Source organism: Notechis scutatus, chromosome 3 (assembly GCF_049901735.1).
Source record: "Notechis scutatus isolate UNSWTSFEM ecotype Mainland chromosome 3, rNotScu1.2, whole genome shotgun sequence".
NCBI lineage: Eukaryota > Metazoa > Chordata > Lepidosauria > Squamata > Elapidae > Notechis > Notechis scutatus.
In genome coordinates, this window is record NC_142011.1 from 27,137,100 (window position 1) to 27,159,274 (window position 22,175).

Sequence of the window (22,175 nt, forward strand, 5' to 3'; positions counted from 1 at the left end):
CATGGGGGTTCTGTTGATACATAAAGGGAGCTTGAGAAAAGAAAAAGCATTCATATTTAAGGCTTGTTTGTTTTATTTCATAAAGAGAGGCATCCAAGATGTGATAAAATAATGCAAAAAAAAAAAAAAAAAGCAAATATCTCCTGGTTGTACCACATTTAGCCATAATAAATGTCATCACTTAAATTCTGTGAAGAAATTGAAGTCAACATATAAGCCTAATAATAAAACTAGGAAAGATATAAATATATAATCCCATGACAAAAGAAAAAATAATGAATGTAATACATGAAACCTGATTTCTGCCAACCAGTGAAAATCAGAGTATACATACAGTTCACAAAATGCATACATACATCTATTTCTGTTCATGTTATTTTTTTTATTTCACTGATTTCTAAATAGGTAGATTCATTTAGTTTTTAAAAAGCTTTCACACCAAAGGAAGATAGCCTTTCCACTGAAATCTGTCCTTTTTAAATGCAAGAACTCTATGAAATATATTATTCTGCTTATTTTGTTTACCAAGTTACTACTCAGGAAACTTGTTTTTAAAAAAAAACCTTGAAAAAAGAGAGATTTTGAAGAGGAAAATTTTGTGGTTGGAGTGTAACAATAGGAAATACAGATAGTCCTAGACATATGACAACAACGGAGCCTGGAAGTTAAGTTGAAAGTCATTGCTGTGTCGTAAGTAGAGGACCACCTGTGTTCATTTTATGTCCATTTTAATGTCAGCCAAAAGCATATCACCATGGTCATTAAATCAATCATGTGGTTAAGCAAACCACATGGTCTTTAAGGGCCATTAAAGCTAATGGGTATTCTTTGCTATTTTTTGCTAGGGAACATAAACATTGCAAGCCACAGTCATGTAACTGTGGAACACTGCAGCTGGTTGTAAACACAAGCCAGTTGCCCAAAATGTGATTCACGTGATTATGGGGTGGGGGCTGGAGTCATAATTTCAAGGATGGGTCATAAGTAGCTTTTAAAAATTCCATTGTGACTTTCAATGGTCATTAAAGGATGGACCATAAGTTTAGAACTGCCTGTAGATTACAAAACAGAATAATAACAACTTTTACAAATTGGCCATTAATTTATGAATTACAGATTACAGATAATCAGAGTTGGAAGGGACCTTGTAGGTCATCTAGTCCAATCCCCCACCCAAGTGGGAGACCCTACAGCATTTCTGACAAATGGCAGTCCAATCTCTTCTTGAAAGTCTCAAGTGATGGAGCTCCCCCAACTTCTGAGGGCAAGCTGTTCCGTTGGTTGATTGTTCTCACTGTCAGAAAGTTTCTCCTTGTTTCCAGGTTAAATCTCTCCTTGTTCAGTTTCCATCCATTATTCCTTGTCTGGCCTATAGGAGCTTTAGAAAATAGCTTGACCACCCCCCTCCTGTGGCAGCCCCTCAAATATTGGAAGACTGCTATCATGTCTCCCCTGGTCCTTCTCTTTACTAGACTAGCCAAGCCCAGTTCCTGCAACCGCTTGTTGTATGTTTTAGCCTCCAGTCCCCTAATCATCCTGGTTGCTCTTCTCTGTACTATTTCTAGAGTCTCAACATCTTTTTTATAACGTGGTGACCAAAACTGGATGCAGTACTCTAGGTGAGGTCTTACTAAGGCTTTATAGATTGGTATTAGTACTTCCCTTGATCTTGACTGTATCCCTCTGTTAATACAACTTAGGATTGCATTAGCTTTTTTTGGCGGCGGCTGCACACTGCTTGCTCATATTTAGCTGGTTGTCCACTAAGACTCCAAGATCCCTCTCACAGTTACTGCTATTGAGCCTGGTTTCACCCAGTCTATATGTGTACTTTTGGTTTTTCTTGCCTAAGTGTAGGACTTTACTTTTCTCTATATTGAATTTCATTTTATTAGATATGGCCCAGTGTTCTACTCTGTCAAGATCCATCTGGATCTTGAGCCTATCTTCTTGAGTGTTAGCTATTCCTGCCAGCTTAGTATCATCTGCAAATTTGGTAAGTTCCCCTTCTATTCCCTCATCTAAGTCGTTAATGAAGATATTGAGGAGTACTGGGCCTAAGACGGAACCTTGTAGCACCCCACTGCTTACTTCCCTCCACGTAGACTTAGACCCATTAAGGACTACTCGTTGAGTACGGTTTGCCAGCCAGTTGTGAATCCATCTAGTGGTGGTGCTATCTATTCCACTTTTTTCTAGCTTACTAAGAAGTAGGTCTACTTGGTCTACTTTATCAAACGCCTTGCTGAAATCTAAATATATTATGTCCACAGTATTTTGCTGGTCTACTAATTTAGTCACTGTGTTGAAGAATGAAATAAGATTGGTTTGGCATGATCTGTTTTTAACAAACCCGTGCTGACTGCTAGTTATTACTTTACTTGTTTCTAGATGTTGGCAGATCTGTTTTTTTATTATCTTTTCCAGTATCTTCCCGTGTATTGTTGTTAGGCTGATTGGTCTATAGTTTCCTGGGTCTGTTTTTTTTCCTTTTTTGAAGATCGGAACCACATCAGCTCCTTTCCAGTCCTCTGGTAGTTCCTTGGTACTCCAGGATTTTTGAAAGATATGGTGCAGTGGTTCTGAGATGACCTCTGCCAGCTCCTTTAAAACTCTGGGATGTAATCCATCAGGTGATTTGTTTTAATCAAGATCAGGCAGGTATTCTCTTATTATTTTTTTGCTTATTTTAACTTTTATTTCTGGTTCGTCTTTTACAGTTATGTTTTTGGTGGGTTGTGCTATAGTTTCTTTTTGCATGAAGACGGATGCAAAGAATGAGTTAAGCAGTTCTGCTTTCTCTCTGTTGCCTGTTACTTCCTTGCCATATTCTCTCTTTAGTGGACCGACTGTTTCCTTGATTTTTTGCTTGTTATTTATATGTTGGAAGAAACTTTTTTTATTATCTTTGACTTTTGTTGCAAGTCTTTGTTCGTTCTGAGCCTTTGCTATCCTGACTTCATTTTTGCAGATTCTGGCTATCTGCTGATATTCTGCCTTAGTTGTATGTCCTCCTTTCCATTTTTTGTACTTGTCCCTTTTTTCTTTCAATTTGCTAGAGAGATCTTTGTGTAGCCATGCTGGTTTCTTCTTGGATTTCTTGTTTTTTCTCAGTGGTATTGTGCTGGTCTGGGCTTCTATGATCATACTTTTTAGAGTTTCCCAAGATTCTTGAGTTTTTTCCCCTTTAGGATTTTCATCCATGGAATCTTTCCCAAGTTCTCTCTGAGATTATTGAAATCAACTCTTTTAAAATCCAAGTCTCTGGTGTCATTATGTTCTGTTGCTTGTGTTTGTGTTATGTTGAATTCTAGTATGACATGGTCACTCTCACCCAAGGTTCCTGCAGTTTCAACTCCCTCTATCACTTCTTCTCTGTTTGTAAGAATTAAGTCCAGTGTGGCTGTCCCTCTAGTTTCACCCTCTACCTTTTTTTTGGACAACAAAGTTGTCAGCAAGGTTGGTTAGGAACTTATTTGATTTCTCACTTGGTACAGAATTAGTTTTCCAAATGATATCAGGATAATTGAAGTCTCCCATTACTATTGTTGTGTGTTTCCTGCATATGTTTGTTAGTTGGCTGGCAAAAAGGACATCTATTTTTTCTGCTTGATTGGGTGGCCTATAATATACGCCTATGGCCATGTCATTCTTTTTTTCTTTTATATTGTCCCATATGCATTCTTGGCGGTTTTCATCTTTGGTTTCATGCATTTCTGTAGCAATATAGTGGTCCTTTACATACAGTGAAACTCCACCTCCTCTTTTATGGGGTCTGTTTTTTTTGAATAGTTTATATCCTTCTACCAGTATATTCCAGTCATGGGTTTCATCCCACCAAAATTTCTGTTATTCCAACTATATCATATTTACCTTCATGTATTCGTAGTTCGAGTTCAACCTGCTTGTTCCCCAGACTGTGCATTTGTATATAGGCACTTGAGATCTTTGTGTCTGACACTGTGTTTACAGTGTCTGTCCCTGTATTGTGCCTGCCTGTCCCTACTATGAATGTTTTACCTGTGAAATTTGCTGTTAATAGTTCAAAATATTTGAGGTTCTTTTTATTCTCCTCCATGCTGCATCGAGAGCCCAGGATGGGTTGACTCCTTCCTATGACGTCATTTAGCTGAGTCTGCACTAAGATATAAAAGCCAGCCCCCGTAAGAGACCCCAGCTTTTGACTCAGCTCCTTTCAGTCAGTAGCTGTGTCTCTGAAAGCTTCTGTTAGATAACACTCAACAGCAATCTTCAGTACCGTTTTTCCTCGTTTCAAGCATCTCCCAGGATCTGGGCAGCTGCTCTTCCAGGAGAGCAGGGCTCTCTCTCTCTCTCCTGCAACGTTGGGAGCAGCGTTGCCAGAGCGCTGTTTAGGCAGGTTGGGCAGCGTCTGTAGACCTCTCCCACGCCTGCGGTTTGAGCGGTCATAAAAAGCGATCAGCAAACCGATAACAGCTTCAGCCAGCTGAGGTTCTGTAGATAGCACTCACTAGTGATCTTCAGTACCTTTTTTCCTCGCTTCAGTAGCTCCCAGGATCTGGGCAGCTGCTCTTCCAGGAGAGCAGGGCTCTCTCTCTCCTGCAGCGTTGGGAGCAGCGTTGCCAGAGTGCTGTTCAGGCAAGTTGGGCAGCATCTTAGACCTCCCCCACGCCTGCGGTTTGAGCGGTCGTAAAAAGCGATCGGCAAACCGATACCAGCGTCAGCCAGCTGATCGTGTGGCCAGCGGCTGCCCTTTCCTTTGCTGACTTCACTCGGGGCTCTTTATAGCCTAAGGAGAGATTCTTCGATCTCGGAGCATGTTTCCCATAGTCAGTGGCCATCTTGGATTCAAGTCTTCCACCACAAGGTGAGTGGCCATTTTGTAAGCCCGGGGGCCAATTTATACCCTAAGGGGCTTACAAACAGTTTCTTTCCATCGTAAGAGCCTTTATTCTTCAAATGGAGCAAGATAAGGGTCAGGCAGAGTCCCGTCCCCCCCCAGTGGAACAGTCTCTTAAACCCAGTAAGATAAAAAGTCGTAGGCAACGCACCCAATCAGTCCAGAGGGAGGTGGCTGCTAAAATGAGAGCTAAGGCTCTAGCCCCTAAGAAGGCAACTCAGGCTGAGTTGAGGGCAGAAAAGCACAGACATGCAGCCCTAGAGAGGCAGTTCAACAGAACTATTCAACAGAAGGGAATGCAACTACAGCAGGTTTCAGGTAATACCCGTGGGCCCCAGTCAAGCCCTCCCAGGGGAAGAGAAGTTATCTATGAGCCTTTCCATCCTCCATCCTGGTCTCCTGAGGCCTTTGCAGTACAATATGATCCTCAGCTCACTTCTTTAAACTGGTTTTGCTTATCTCCAACACATTGCTCAAATGATAGGCACTAACTCATGGACTATTGTACTTTTATGTAATAGGCTTATCCTGCAGTAAATCACCTTGGGTTAATTTTCTTGGAAGTTGTCCTCTAGTCAGTAGCAATTTTATTTTGAACTGATGAAAAACATTTGTCAAAGTTCTTCACTAAAAGCATCTGTAAACATACTTGTGATTTAAGAGGGCAGAATCTGGAAAAAGGAACTGACAAAATGTTTAGGCGTTGGACATTCTCTACCAATTATTTGGCTTCAATTTCAAGTAGTTTCCAAATATTGCACAAGTTTTATTAATCTCACTGAGAGGCTTTGTGGCCATATCTTGCAACATTTAGTTGAGAATTCTGAAATCTCTCAATATTTTTGTTTTTGTTTAAAAAAATAATGGAAGCAGAATTTAAGTTGCCACTTATCCTGCTAATACTTAGTTTCCCATTGCTTTTCTAATTGCTTGCAATTGACCTAGAGTAAAAATAAATGTATAGTTTACAAAAATGTGAAGGATGACAACTTGCAAGGCTCTATATTGGTATTCCTGTTTCCTTAAATATGTTTACAATTGCCCTGGATTTGAGCGTAAGATTAAAGAGTATCAAGTTTTCAAATGACAGCAAATTATACAGACTTAGCAGATTTAAGAGTTTAAGAACTGAGTCACTGGATGATAATATATCAGGTATAACCAACACAAACAAATGTAAAGAGATGGGCATTTATTTTCTTGGTTTATGGGGCCAAGATGGAAAACTTCATTACAGATCCAATCTGTTTACATGGGCTATCTGTTTTATTATTCCTCCATTACATTACACTGTAATATATGCTAGTTCACTTGTTGTCTTTGTTCACATGCTTTAGAATAAAATCCCTTCTCCCTTTCAACCCAGATTCAAATATTACCTAATAAATTAATGCTAAGCCTTTGTGTAGAGGTGTTTTTTTTATATAGAAAAGCAGGATACATAAAAGCTTAACTGAATAAATATGTGTAGCAGTTTATAAAGGGTAAAATATCATCAGTCACACTGTCTTCTCCCTTCCCTTCCTTACACTGTTCAAAATCACAGCTGCCTGTTATCTCCTAATGGAAGTTGAAATATTCCACTGCACTGATTGGTAAGACCTTCAGTAGAGCCTTGAAAAGCATGTGCTTACACAGGCTGTAATTATCATAAAGTGTTCACTGCCCTAACCAAACACCTTCTCTGGATGTTTTAAAGAGGTTTTAGAGCAGGGGTGTCCAACCTTGGCAACTTTAAGACTTGTGGACTTCAACTCCCAGAATTCCTCAGCCAGCTTTGCTGGCTGAGGAATTCTGGGAGTTGAAGTCCACAAGTCTTAAAGTTGCCAAGGTTGGACACCCCTGTTTTAGAGCAACATTCATGGAGAAGGCTAACGATGCATCCATGATCAGAAACAGCATAGTTTTGAATATTGAATGTGACGAGTGAACAATATTGTATTTAAGGGGACGCAACAATGTCTTCCTTACTCTTTAATTAGGAAATTATAGACAGGACAAGGACCACAGAGTGAGTCTCTGTTTGAGGGGTTTGGATGTGGGAGATATCTCCTCTTTGTCTTTCCTTGCCATAGTCATAAAGCAGTCATGATCTCAAAACAGTATTCTATCTTGTGAGAGTTTGCCAGGATGTATGTCAATGGATGGCTCATATCTGGTGGACTAGTTTTTGCCTAAGAAAACTGTTATTAGCCCATAGAATTTATGTTGAGGTTCCCAGATCGTTTGTAATAACTTTCTACTTGCAGTTCATTTAATTCCTAATGTATCACCTCCACCCCTATTTTCCGTGAATTTTTTCCCTAGTGCTCTGAACTTTAGTTTTAAAATTGTTAGTTAGAAATTGTACTTTAAATCTTTAGGATAAGCTCTCAATGAATACATATTGCTCAATGATCTACATTAAGAAATCTCATATGTGTATATTACAAGAAATGAAATCATTGTGATCGGAGTCCTCTGCATTTTCATAATCAGGAAATGTTTTTCCCCTTTATATGTACTCTTGTAATATTTAGCCTCAAGCCTCAAGAAATTGATATTTTAAAAAAACCATATTGTTCAGTGCACAAAAAGCATTAATTTGCTATTTTAAAAGGAGAGAAGAAGCACTCAGTACAGAATAAAAATTGAAGCTGTACATTTATAGCTAAAGGTTTTTTTATTTTTATTTTATTTTTTTGCTGTATGAGTTTAGTATCTAAACAATTGCTTGGCTAGTTGGTTGTGGCATTTGGAATTTTAGTAAACAAATGACCTGGGCAGCAGCTGGCTTGTAGCATTTAAATAATTGATGCTTGTTCAGTTTAGTCTGCCTCCTCCGATCACCCCAGTGGTCTCTAATATCTAATCACCGTATTGAAATTAAGCATGAGCATTTACTGGTACTGTTTCTGATTATCACACTTTGATGGAGTGAGAAAGAAAGACTGACACTTTTTTATCCTGCTTAGAACTCTCCAAGAGAAATTTGCTGGCGTCTCTTGGAATTAGAATATATTTGATCTTGGTTTGAATGGTAAAAACATCTGCTTCATTGCCATGTATTTTGAGAGCCAGGAAAGTCTACAGAGTAGTCTGGCTATGGGATCCCACATCAAACTGTAGATTGAGGGCGTATACTGGTCTTTTATCTGTTTTTTTTTTAAATATAAATGATGATGTGCTTCAATGGTTAGATGGCCTAGAGACACTGGTATTTGAACATAGATCTTTTTAGCATTTATATTTAATTGTGTTTTACTAATCTAGTGAAATGTTAATATAGATTGCTAGTCCATGTATGATATGCCATGTACTAAATAAATAACAGCTACTTCAACATTTTAAACTCACCAGATAGCCATAGTTCCAAGGGGGCAACTGGACTTTCTTGTTTTTCTTTCGAAAACATTTCGCTTCTCATCCAAGAAGTTTCTTCAGCTCTGACAAGATGGTGGGGAATGGAAGGATTTATATTCCTTGCAGAAATCCTTCCATTCCCCACTGGCCTGTCAGAGCTGAAGAAGCTTCTTAGATGAGAAGCGAAACGTCTTCAAAAGAAAAAAACAAGAAAGTCCAGTTGCCTCCTGAAAAAGCACCTTTGGGACAACCATGACTGGATGACTGGGAATCTCTACAGACTTCTGATAGCCATAGATAACAAAAAAACCCGAACCCCATCCAATTAGATTGGAAGAAAATGCTCAGACTTCTCTCTGTTTAGCATTTGATAAAATTTGTGCAGTCACAGGAGAAGAGCAAGGTTATGTGCATATCATGAAGTATCAAATTATCAAGATGATAGGAATTCAATAGAGGCCCAATGGAGTTCGTATTAACTGCAGTTGCATCTATGTTTGCTTGTCAATTTCAGGTTCTTCTTTCCCTGCTATATATGCTTTGGAAGCTAATCTCCAATTAGCTTGTAGAGTAGGAAGGAAAAACCTGATAGCAAAATGATGCAGAAAGTAGAAAAAAAAGGAGTAAGGAGGTAGATAAAGATAAAAAAGAAAGTGGCATCTAGGTAAGAAATGCAAAAAGAAGAAAAATAAAAGTTAAGTGCATTACTGGATTACTATTCAAAACTTCTTTTATGCTTGAATCAAGCATTTCCACCCTCTGATGGGTCATTTCTCTTTTCTCATGAATTCTGAGTTCAGACTAAATGCTCTGTTATATTTCTAGAAAATTATTTGCGTATTTCAAATTATCCTGCAGATGAGTTCATTAAGGTTTCAAGGGTATGGCTGATTTCCAACAGAAATGGGAAAGAAAATAATTTGGCTCACATTTCAGTTTAGATTTATCTAACAATTACCACCTCAGTCAATTTGTGAATTAAAATATAAATAATTAGTATTCTGACCTTTCTGAATTTTAAGATGATGTTTTCAGAGCAAAGAACATGTATATAAAGATACATACATTTTATATATATTTCAAAAAAATGTATGTTAAGGAAGTGTGTAGAAAAAGTATATTCAAAGAAAGCTTGAATCAAAATGTATGATATAAAAATGATTAACAGAAGTATGATTATGAGGAGAAATGTTTGAGTCTTTGTACTGATTTGCCATTTTTTTAAAAAAAAAACTAATATAGAAAATACAGTGACATTTATCAAAATGGGAGGAAAACTAAAATAATTTTAAATTGATAATTACAAAAACATATACAACAAATTCTGATATATAACATATACAATAAACTCTGATGTTTAACTTTAAATAAAAATAAAATGTTACTTGCCTTTGAAATAGTAATCATAATTTTTATATTAAAATGAAGTTTCTTAATGTTTTCAGGGCTGAATTTGGGATGCAGCTGACAAGACACAAGAGATCTTATGATGCCTAAAAGGAAAAAAAGAGAATTTGAAAAGCATTAGATTGAGAAATCATTTATTTTTCAGGTATCACATTTTTCCTTTTACTATTTTTTTATTTGATGCCTTGTTCTCTCCTTAAAATGATTTTATATTATATGTGTGTGTGTGTGTGTGTGTATGTATATGATATATAATTATACAATGCATTTCAGCTTTAATTTGTAGATTTTTTAAAATGTAGTTATATTTCATTATACATATATATTTTTAAAAACTGATAATTGGAGAAACTTTCTGATTTCTCCTTTTTCATTTATTTATAGTTAACTGGTTGAAACATTATTATACAGATGTTCTTTAATTTAATCACTATTAAGTCTATAGGGGGAAAATACATTGAAGTAGGTGATATCTGCTTTTCTTTTCTCTTTAGCAAAGTTAGCTTCTCTCCTTTTAAAGCCAAACTAGTATCTTCAAAGTGTTTTTGTCAACAGTTCAACAACATTTTTAGATTTTATCTTCCTGATAAAGTCCGACTCCAACATTATCCTTAAGATAGCAACTACAGACACATTTCTTTCAACATAAATAGGAGTTTTAGCAATGAGGCTATATCTCTGCACATATTCATCGGAGATAAAATTGCATTGAACTCAAAAAAAATATTTCTGGATCACAAGATGCTGCATCCTTACTGTTCTCTGTTTGGAAGGGCCCATCATTTCCTCTTAGCCTATAGATTTTTCATTGCTTGTGCGCTTTATTTAAGTTATCCATATTTTTAAGAGTAAAACCAAGATAAGGGGTAGGATTCTACCGGTACAGACCGGTTTGGTAGAATCGTTTGTTATGATTCTGCACAGTTCAGAGAACTGGTAAATCATACTACTGGCTGGCCCTGCCCCTTCCTGCCCGCCCACTCACCCCGCCCCACCCAGTTATTCCTCATCTTGCCCACCATTGCTAACTTGCCTTTGCCTGCCATTGCTGCCTGCCTTTCACCGTGACCCTGATCTCCCTGGGTGAGTGAGCCTATGAGCAAGCCCCGGTTGAATTGACTCCTGGGCCGTCCTAGCCCGCTGCATTGTCCCCCCAGGCTTGCCTGGATTGCTTTGCCACAACCTAGCTAGCTAGCTGCCCCTCCATCGCATGGCCATGGCCACACTGGCTGGGAGAACGTTCTTCTTCTCCCCCTGGTCAGGAAGAAGCTGTGTGTCCATGGCCATGGTGGCTGGGAGAGAAGAGAATGTTCTCCTTCTCCCCCTGTCCAGGAAGAAGCCACGTGGCCATGGCTGTGCTGGCTAGGAGAAAAGAGAACATTCTTTTTCTCTCCCTGGTGCTGCCGTGGCTGGATCCGGTCGGGGGAATGCCCCCCTGGGGGAATGCCCCACCATTGGTGTGCTCTGCTGCCGCTGTCACCCCTCAGCACCTCAACACTTCTCAATGTTTTCCTTTCCTTTCCTTTCTATTGTGTACAGAAATGTGCTTCTCTTTTACTTCTCATTTTCAAATTAACCCTCCTCTGATGCCTACACCTGCATTTAATTCAGGTAAACCCAAAAGACAATACTTCTTTCCTAAGTTGTCAAAATGGAAAGTGCTCCAAAGGAATTACTCAGGAGGGTGATATTAGCTATTCATAAACATAATTATCTTGCTCTGAGAAAAAATGGGGACTTAACTATTTAAGGAATTGCAGACCAGAAAGATTGTTTTGTATTCCAGTTAAATTAGAAATGGTTCTTTGTGAAGGATCTGTGAAAATTATGGAATATTGCAATAAGGCCAAAGGGAAAAAAATATAAAGCAGAAAGATTTAATTAAAGGAGAAAGAATGGTAAGACATCCACTAACTGACTGCTTTGAAAGTACCTTTCAAATGTGTTTTCAATTGTAGGATTGGAAATATTTGCTTGACTGTATGCTTTAATATTCAAAAAGAACAATCTTTAACAGTATAAGCAGAGATATAGTCTTCAAGCTTTAATGCATTTTGCAAAAATCATTGTAGTAAACTGAATACCACTGTAGAACAATTTAATGGAGAGTAAAGTAAGATTTTACACAGGCTAGAAAAAATGTATACAATAGGTGGTGCCTGGCTCAACTGCAAGTAACTGTGAGATGGAAACTTATCCAACAGATCCAACCTAGAAATAAGAAGAAATTTCCTGACAGTGAGAACAATTAATCAGAGAAATGGGATGCCTTCATAAATTGTGGGTATACCACCACCAGAGGTTTTTAAGAAGAAATTTATCCATAATAGTTATAGGGTCTCATGCTTCAGCAGGGGATGGACTAGAAAACCACCAGTTGGAAGTCTCTTCCAACTCTGTTATTCTTTATAAATCTCTCCACTCAGTCTTGCCAAGAGAATGGTGATAAACAATATTTGGAAATGTCAATCAGGTCTTCTGATAGCAAAATCTCATCTTATTGACTAGTATCAAGGGGAAGATGTCTTTGAAAAAGTTTCCTCTCTCACCATAACATGAAAGACAAAGCGAGGACTGGCTGGGAGGGGCGGGGTGCGAAGCCAGGTGAGGTACCCCCTCCATGTGAGTGACATCGAGTTGACCACGTCCCACCATGACCACCAAGCCACACCCATGCAGTCATGTGACCACCAAGCCACACCCACAGAACCCGTTGTTAAGGAATTTGAATCCCACCCCTGACCAAGGTGGTATGTGAAAAGTCTCAAATCACAAAACTTAATAAAGATAATGGCAAAATCAAAAGCAGTTGTTAGAACCAGCCGCATGATAATTTTTATTCCATTGTAGGCTAAGGGTAAATAAGGATGAAATAATAGGGCACCTGACCCTCTCCCTGGGGTAGGTTCAGGTAAGCCCGTGTCACTCTTGCTCATCATATGTATTGTTGAACAAAATGCTGTCTCTGTCTTCTTGCCAGTTTATTCTTAATGTTCAATAAAAATCCTAACGTTGGCATTGTTCAGTGCTTTGCCTAGAAGCTGGCATAACTGTGACTGAAACTATTCACTTTAGGTTTTTTGCTACTTTGCTGTAAAGTGAGATTTTGCAGGTTGAATAAGCGCAATATCTTTTTTTTTTTGAGAAGAAAAGACTTCATCACTAAGTCGCAATGGAATGTTTGCACACAAACATTCTTAGATTCCATCACTGGCCGGCCTGCTTAAATCCATGCCTAAATCTCTAGAAAGTCATTATTAGCGTGTACAGTGATGAGTGTTATGTTATGTTGATATAATGATCTGACTTAGTAAAGTGGTTTCCTATTTAGGGAAAACGATTCTTAAGGAATAGTAATAGTACCTGTTTCAAAATTCCATGAGTTAAGCAATTCAACTCAAACATCCCTATTTAAGCATTGGATGAGGGAGGGGATAGTATTTTTCAACCATGACAACTTTAAGCAGTGAGTTGAAGTTCAACACCTTAAAGTTGTGAAGATTGAGCAACATGCTTCATTCATTAGCTTGTAATGCTAATTACCTATATAGTACTTCATGCGCATTATTCTGAAGTCAAGATTCTGAGAGAGATTTTTCTTTGTCATTCTTGTTACAATTTGAGAAAGGGGTGGGTAACTTAGCTGTAGTAAGACGGAACAATAATGTGATGGAATGAAGTGGAAGAGTTTTAGCCCTTTTTTTCCTCTTTTGTAAAGTTTGTTTTTGTTTTTGTATTATACTAAATATGTTGTCCCATATTAATATTCACTATTGAGAATATCAGCTATATATGGCCACTACACTAATTAATATGATATGTTACAGGATTAACCTCTCTTGTCAATATATATATCCTCCAGAACAATTTTAAAGCTTATTTCTAAATCAGATACCTGGATTTGTAGATCTTAATAATATATCAAATTCCTCTATTTAAATTTAAGTACTATTAACCTGTATATAAGTGCTATAGAATCCCTAATCTCAAAATAGTGTTATAAAATAATATTTAAAATACTTACAAATCTAAATGAAAATATATCAACCTTACTATACAATAATTAATTAGTTAATCTGTAGTAATCACAATCACAATCAATTATTTAATTCAATCTAATCAACGCCTACAATCAAAGATGCGTGCACCCCTAATGGTCACTCCAACAGCAAGAGGAGATAGCGTGAAACGCAGAGCCCATATCTTGTCAATGGAAATCCCACCCTTTTTTTCTCTTTTGAAGGGATCTTTAAAAAGATTTAGAGATGCAGTAAACCTTTGTGAAAAGAAGTTACTACCACTTAATTTGACTTTCATTGACTTGCCAAAAGCAAAATTCATCTCTGTTATTTCCAAGAAAATTATGTGTCCTATATAGTTATCAGTAACAAATTTAACATTAAGTTAATGTTACCAAACCCTTACAATAAAATGTTATATTAAAATATCTTTTTACTTAAAATGAGTATTATCCATTTCCCTTAGATTCTTCAGTAACAATTAAATGAACTTCAAGTCCCACTTAGATTTCCTGCCTTTTAAAACAGATATACCTAGATTAAGATAATTCACTTGCTTGGTTATATCTGCCTTCGCCCAACGAACTGTCCTTCATTGATAACTTTATCTTTATATTATATTGCCTTTTATTGTTGTTTGTCTAATAAGTTATGTGAGCTCAGATAGCTTTGGCTTATTCAGTGAACCATGTCATAGCACGATATGTGAAACAGCATGGAAAGTGGTAGCCGCAGAGCAAGAAGTAAATAATTTGGTAAAGTTTGTTGTTTAGCTATTTCGTATTTTTTTCATTTGTATACACCCAGTCTCCATAGGGACTCATTGCTGAGTTTAGTTAAGAGAACTGTAAGTTTCACTTTGATAAATAATATTTTAATCGAGCAGGTTCTGGTTCTTTTCCAGCTTACTGACCTGCACATTTATTTATTTAGGTACACCTTCGGGGTGTTTTTATCATTTGGAGAATCCAATGTAAGTGCATTCTAACATTAGAGGGGATTGAGGAGGAGTCAGAAAAATCAATATGATAAAATACTAATTTTTAAGCTCTTGAACAAATCAGGAAACTAATGAGTTTCTTCTGAGTTTCACATGCTGAAGAAAAATAGCCTAGTCCTGACCATCTTTCTTTTCCTTAGGTTTCAGTAAATAAAAGTTAAGTATCTTTCTTATAAACATTGCCACCGCATGGTCTTTATTCTTGCTGATAGTAACAGAGAAAAACCCACCTTTTTCTAATTTGGTTCTTTCAAAGCTTCCTGAGGATCTTGAAAGATGCACAGATAGTCCTTGACTTATGACCACAATTGAGCTCAAAGGTTCTGTTGTTAAATGAAGCATTTCTTAAGTGAGTTTTGCTTCATTTTATGATTTGTTTTGCCAGTTGTTAAGTGAATCACTGCAGTTGATTAGTTCGTAACCCTATTGATCTTCCCATTGACTTTGTCAAAATGTCGCAACATGACCTTGGACTTGGCAGCCGTCAGAAATATGAACCAGCTGCCAAGCACCTGAATTTTCATTACATGATCATGAGGATGCTGCAAAGGTTGTAACTGTGAAAAATGGTCATAAGTCACTTTTTTTCAGTGCTGTTGTAACTTTGAACGGTCACTAAACAAACTGTAAGTCTAAGACTACCTTTAATTCTATGATATCTGGAGAGTCTGGGTTAGGAAGACTTGAAATTACTCAACTGTCACAATTTGTTAAGTTCTAGGAATGTTACAATAGCACATCAGCAGGAAAGAGTTTTCTGATCCTGTTGGAGATCATAATCGTTCTGTCAAAACTGTTAAAATGTGAAGTCTTTGTAACTACTTCGATGTGTCCATGTTATTTTCTTGACAGAAATGATTCCCCCCCACCATTCCTACCAATACTTGAAAAAAATTGGGATTTCTACAACCATTCATATACCAGGAAGTGTCGGATCCACAAATGATTGGTTTCCTTTCAGCTTTATTGTTCAAAAAACAAATGGTGGGCTGTCATTTACCTCTGCTCGCTACCTTTCTTAAGTTTATACCTGCTGTTTGACTTGACCTCCCTTGACATTTTGTATCTTGGGTCTAGAAATATTGCCAAAAGTAGAAAGAGAATCTTTTGTTAAAGCCCTGCCAACTCCTTTCTCAGTATGGTACAGTTTGTTCTGTTATAAGAATGAGCCAGTTCAGTGATTCAATGAACTCATAGCTGTAAACCTGCAAGTTGTGGGGGGGGGAGTGGGGAAAACTTGATAAAAGGCTCTAAGGAAAATAAAGAGGAAAGTTTGCCTGCATTTGACAGCTTGATGCTTATATTGGATTTAATAAATTTTCAACTCACTGTGGTATGGAGGAACTGCAAATCGTGTATATATTCAAAATCAATTTCAAAATAGGTCACCAACTAAATTTACAAATGGGATGTTTTCCACAGTTTAATATGTATGCCTTCCTGGATGACTTAAGCCAGGCTGAAATAACCTCTCAGATTATATTGTGGAGAAAGATAACATCATTTTAGAACAGGCTCAGTCAAAAATGTTTGAAAAGTTACTGCAGAGGGAGTGACTTTTGAATAATTGGGAGGCCTGAGACACAATACAATTAAGTTTTAGAGACCAAATACACTGCTAAAGAGTTCTGTTAAATGGATTTAATCAAATTGATAAGTTGAAAGCGAGTTTGGTGTATTGTTTAAGACACCAGACTATAAAATTCAACACTGATTTGAAAAATAAATGTGGATACTGTATTCTCTTTCAGTATAAACCAGTTAAAATTGGATGCCATCTACAAAGCACAATTGGATAATAAATGAGTCTTTATTGATACCAGTGTTAATTTGAAATTGATTTGGAGCCAGAGTTTGCTCAATGGAGTCACATGTAAACACATTTTTCTCCTTTTCAAATGGATCCTTTGATTGAATGGACCTCCTGATTTTAAGTTAGTTTTCATAGAAATTTCATAGGATTCTTTTTAGTGCTAGAAACTATTTCCATGCATTTTAATTATATTTAGAAAGCATTCTGGTTAGTAATATCTTTATGATATCAGTCATATTTGTCAGATTAGATTTGCCATTATCCCAGGATGGCCAGAAGTGAGAAGAATATTCAATTCCATTGACAAATATTCAAGTTCAATGAAGTTCAGGATGGCTACTGTATGAAATAGTACCATTACCACCACATACTACAAATGAAAGAGGCTGAGAAAACTGTAACCTCCTCTAAGTGGATTTGCCAGCCAGCACAGCCAATGATGTAGCAAGCAAGATATCAGTATAATGAATTGTGCATTCTCTCTCCTGAAATGACATAGAATAGATCAGGGGTCCCCAAACTTGGCAGAATTCTGGCTGAGGAAGCTGACTGAGGAATTCTGGGAGTTGAAGTCCACAAGTCTTTAAAGTTGCCAAGTTTGGAGACCTCTGGAATAGATAATGATTATAGAGCAGTGGCCCCAAACCTTTTGGGCACCAGGGATCAGTTCCGTGGAGAGACAATTTTCCATGGAATGGAGGGTATGGGATTTCACGTGCTGCCTGCATCCTGCGAATGGGGCTTTGCTTGTTTGCGCTCCCCAGTTTCTGGTATGCCACAGACCGATGCCAGTCCATGGATAGGGGTTGTTTGTAGTGAGTGAGGAAGAAACTTATACTTCTGTACATTGGTTTCCTGTATGAAAGACAAACAAAGAAGAACAAGAGCAATGAATACATTACAAATCCCAATAAGGGTTATATGAAACATTTTTGGAAACTGGAACGTAGGAGACATGCTAATTTTTTTTTTCTTGCAAGTTAAAATTGAGTGAAATCAAAACCAGTTTCTTAATCCTTGTATTATTGGCATTCTAATGAACGTAACACATGGAATGTGGTATTCCCTTGAATAAATCTGTTATTTTGATTTGATGTTAACTCCTATTTTTAATAGGTTTTGTTACTCTGTGCTTGGAGACAGGGCTTAAATCTCTCTAGAAGAGAAATAAAGATAGAAGGACTGAAACTTGAATACTCAAGCATGAATATTATCATTAACGTTTGCTAAAAAGATGTACCATTAAATGGAACTTTTACTGTGACTTTCAATTTCAATATTACATTGCTTGAAATAAAGCTATTAGTGTATTTTATATGGCAATATTGCATGGCTTGCAAAATGGCACAAATTGTGTGTATCTGGCACAGATGTGTATACTGAAAGATTAAAGAACCTCGTCGATAATTTTATTTAAAATATTTAAAGCTGTCTTTTTAACTGCCAAGGCAAGCAAATAAAAATTATTTAATAAAAAATAGTGTACATGCAGCCAAAGCCACCCACTGAGTTTCATGACTGAATTGGATTTGAACCTGGGACTCGAGCAATTCTTATCCAACATTCTAATCATTATACTAAGAGGACAGGCAATGATGTGGTCTCTTCCAGCCCTATGTTTCTCAGATTCATCGCACTTAAGTTAGATAAATCAGGAGGCTCCATTGTTGCATAGCAACTTCATGTTGTCATGTTAGAGTGAATCAATCCTATGTTTCAGTAACTGTAGTCTGTTGTGTTGCGAAACTAATGTTGCATAGTTCTCTTGCAACTATGCAAATTCAGAAGCTCCATTTGCCTGTTAATCAAAAACATTCAGTGATGATTAGTCTGATCAGGACACAACTCAAGTTGCAGATGTGAGGCTGTGCCAGGTTTCTGACTGTGATTATATAACTGTTCCAGGGAAAACAGAAATGTACAAACAGTCCTTTTGATTACACTTTGAAATGTTGTCGCTGTGCTTCAGTTCAAGCTAACTTTACATGCAAAGGCCTAGCAAATATTAACTCTGAGGGAATAAGGTCAGACAGTTAAAAAGTTCGGATTAAATATGCCCTTGTCTAGTAATTTAACTGCATCACACTTGAGTTTCCATGGTGCTTGATTTACAAGTATTATATTTGTCATTACTTTTAATTGTGAGAGTCTAGTATTTTTGAGAAGATTAATGAATTTAAGAAATATTCATTGAAGCAGTAATACCAGTTTATGAGATATTTGCATTTGAGGCCTTTTAAAAATGGGACATTAATTACACTGCTACACTGAGAAATTATCTTTTGTATCAATAGAGGGATTGATAGGGAATGAGTGAGGAAGGGAGGGAGACAGAGAGAGAAACAGATGGAGACAGAGAAACAGAGGGAGGGAGGGAGGGGAGGGATATAGATAGATAGATAGATAGATAGATAGATAGATAGATAGATAGATAGATAGATAGATATAGATGATATAGATATAGATATAGATATAGATAAGTTTTCGCGCGTACTTACATGTATGGTATTCAGCTTTGTTCGGGTATTTTCCCATGTCATTATAGTTGTACTTTTAAAGTTGTAGCAACGTTTTGGCAGAATCTCATCTCATATCCCTCTTCACCCAAGTACCCATCAAAGAAGCCTTGACAACCATCCAAAACAAATACAACCCCCCCAAACACATCCTAGATCTGACCAACCACTGCCGAACCAACACATACTTCATCCACAATGGACAAAGATACAAACAGATAGAAGGAGCACCCATGGGATCACCCCTCTCACCCGTCATCGCTAACATACATGGAACACTTTGAAACCAATGCTCTAGACAAATCCGAACACAAACCCAAACTCTGGCTCAGATATGTAGATGATACTTTCGTAATTTGGCCACGCGGGAAAGAAAAACTGGACAATTTCCTCACACATCTTAACAACCTACACCCCAAAATACAATTCACCATGGAAACAGAAACCAACAACCAACTTCCCTTCCTGGACATCCTAATTTACAAAAAACCCAGTGGCTCCCTAGGACACACCATCTACCGGAAAAAAACACACACCAACTGCTACCTAAATGCACAATCCCATCACCACCCTGCAGAGATCAACTCCGTAGCCAAGACCCTCATCTCCAGAACCAAATGCCTACCTGACAAAGACCACCTGAGAACAGAACTACACACCCTCACTAACGTATTAATTTCCAATGGATTCCAAAGAAACACTATCACCAATCTAATCTGAAAAGAGATACCCCCCCAAAACCAAGACACAGAACAAGACAATGGTATCGCACTCCTCCCCTACATCAAAGGCACCACAGATACAATCAGCAAAATTCTCCACAAACACAATACCAGGACAGCCTTCGGCACTGACCAAAAAATAGCCAACATCCTAAGAAACCCCAAAGACAAGATCCAGCTAGAAAACCAAGGAGTTTATGAAATACCATGCAACAATTGCCCAGCCACATACATTGGACACATACATTGGCAAGCCCATCACACAATCCATTACCCAAGCCGGTAAAACATGAGAGGCTAATGGAAAAAAGATCACTACAAAACAAACGACCCAGGAGATTACAGCACAAGATCCAGGATATCTCCACAACAAAACTCACAAGGCCATCACACAGCCCGTTATACCAACATCAACTCCATCAACCAATCAAGAGGCAGCAGCTCAGCCAACCAGCCCAGCACACTAGCCCCCACCATCAGTATTTATAGAAAGACAGCAGCTCCGATCACACACTGCTTGCACTGGCACGAAGCCGAAAGCACCAGCCTGAGGATGGTGAGTGGGACCTCGCCGAAATGTTGCCAAGATACTCTTAATCTTACACAGGAAAAGATCCGAACACACCTAGACTTACATATCTGTACCTGTGACAATCTACGAAAACAAATATGTGTGTGTGTGTGTGTGTGTGTGTGTGTGTGTGTTTTCTTAAGTTTTCGCGGGTACTTACATGTATTTAAAAGCACAATTATAATGATGTGGGAAAATACCTGAACAAAGCTGAATACCATACATACATACATACATATATGTATATGTATGTATATGTATATGTGTGTGTATGTGTGTGTGTGTGTGTGTATATATATATATACTTAAAAGCCACCCAAAGTTGTTTGGGAAGTGGATGACCAATACATTAAATAAATTAATGGTCTGCAGCAATAAGGAGTAGATCCCCTTGTAGTCATAGGCTATTTGGTTTCTGCATTCATTTCAAATTAAAGGAACTTATCGTGACCATGGGGGTGCTGCAACAATCATAAATGTGAAAAATAGTCATAAGTCACTTTTTCTAGTGTCATCGTAACTTTGAACAGTCATTAAACAAATGGTTGTAAGTTGACCCTACCTGTTCTGCATTAATAAGACCACACTTGAAATACTGCGTCCAGTTTTGATCATGCTGATCCCAAAAAGATATTGAGACTCAAACAGTGCAAAGATGATTAGGGGTCTGGAGGCTAAACAGAATGATGAATGGAACTAGGTATGTCTAATCTAGCAAAGAGAAGGACTAGAGGTGGCATGATAGCAGTCTTCCAATGGGAACTGCCACAAAGAGGAGGGGGTCAACCTATTCTCCAAAGCAGGAGAGGAAGTAATGGGTAGAAGATTATTGAAGAGAGATCCAGCCTAGAATTAAGGGGAAATTTCCAGACACAACAATTAATCAGTGGAACAGTTTGTCACCAGAAATTGTGGATGCTCCATCACTGGAGATTTTCAAGAAGAGATTGGACAACCATTTGTCCAGAGTAGACTAGGGTCTGCTGCTCGAGGAGGGGGTTGAACTAGAAGACCTCCAAGATCTCTTCCAACTTTGTTATTCTATAACTTCTATGACTTATTTCCTTTCTCCTGCTGCCACTCATTTTTGTACGCTGGGTGGTTCATTTCATGCAGTCTACAATCTCCCCTTTCCTAATTGTGCGTCACTGAACGATTTTAAGCCTCTATTGCCAGAAGCCCCCACACCGGTTCCAGTTCTGCCTTTTAATAGCTTTGTAGTCACTGTTGCAACCACATATCTTCTGGGGGGTGCTTTAACCTGGTATTGTTCCCCTGGTATCTGAGATATATTGGGCACTAGCAACCTCTATACCTTACAAAAATGTAAACCTAACAAAAATGAAATATTTTTATAGTGCCGTTTTCTGACCTTTGTGACATGAGGAAATCAGCCTGCTTTTTTATGAACAATCTCATAAAATATAAACAAAATTATATTTTTCGGGAAAAGGGGAAAACAAAAAATTAAACATTCTCTTTTTTTAACTTTAGTCGTGCAGAACAATCTCATGGAGGAAATAAAAACAAATGCCAGTGAGACAGGGTCTCAAGAGAATTGCTAATGGAAAAACCTACAATTCTGAATAGACTATTGGACAATTACCTAAGACACACAATTGCTAAGCGCTCATCAGAGAAATACGTCTAGAGACATAAAACTTACTGATGTATCTTCCCAATTAAAATTAATCTTAGGCAATATTTCTAGCTCAAACCCATTCCTTGGAAATAAACAGATTCTTGAACCTTTCTTGCTTGCCTTTCCGGATCTTTCAGATGTGTATAGATCGGAACAAATTAGTTTAATATTGCTTAGTTCTGTTCCAAACCCTGGTACATGACTTCTTTCTTAAATTTTAAAGGTAAATATTTTTCTTATACAGAAGGGATGGGAGCTGGAGGC

General features: G+C 37.7%; 1 protein-coding gene across 2 annotated transcripts in view; it reads left to right on the forward strand.

Annotated features, from left to right (window-relative positions):
* Positions 1 to 22,175, forward strand: part of ZHX3 (zinc fingers and homeoboxes 3) — a 50,629-nt gene that overhangs the window by 21,411 nt on the left and 7,043 nt on the right. For both annotated transcript variants that reach the window (XM_026665056.2, XM_087959362.1), the window contains exon 2: positions 9,667 to 9,773. The gene's annotated coding sequence lies outside the window, so the exon portion shown is untranslated. The remainder of the gene's footprint in view (positions 1 to 9,666; positions 9,774 to 22,175) is intronic.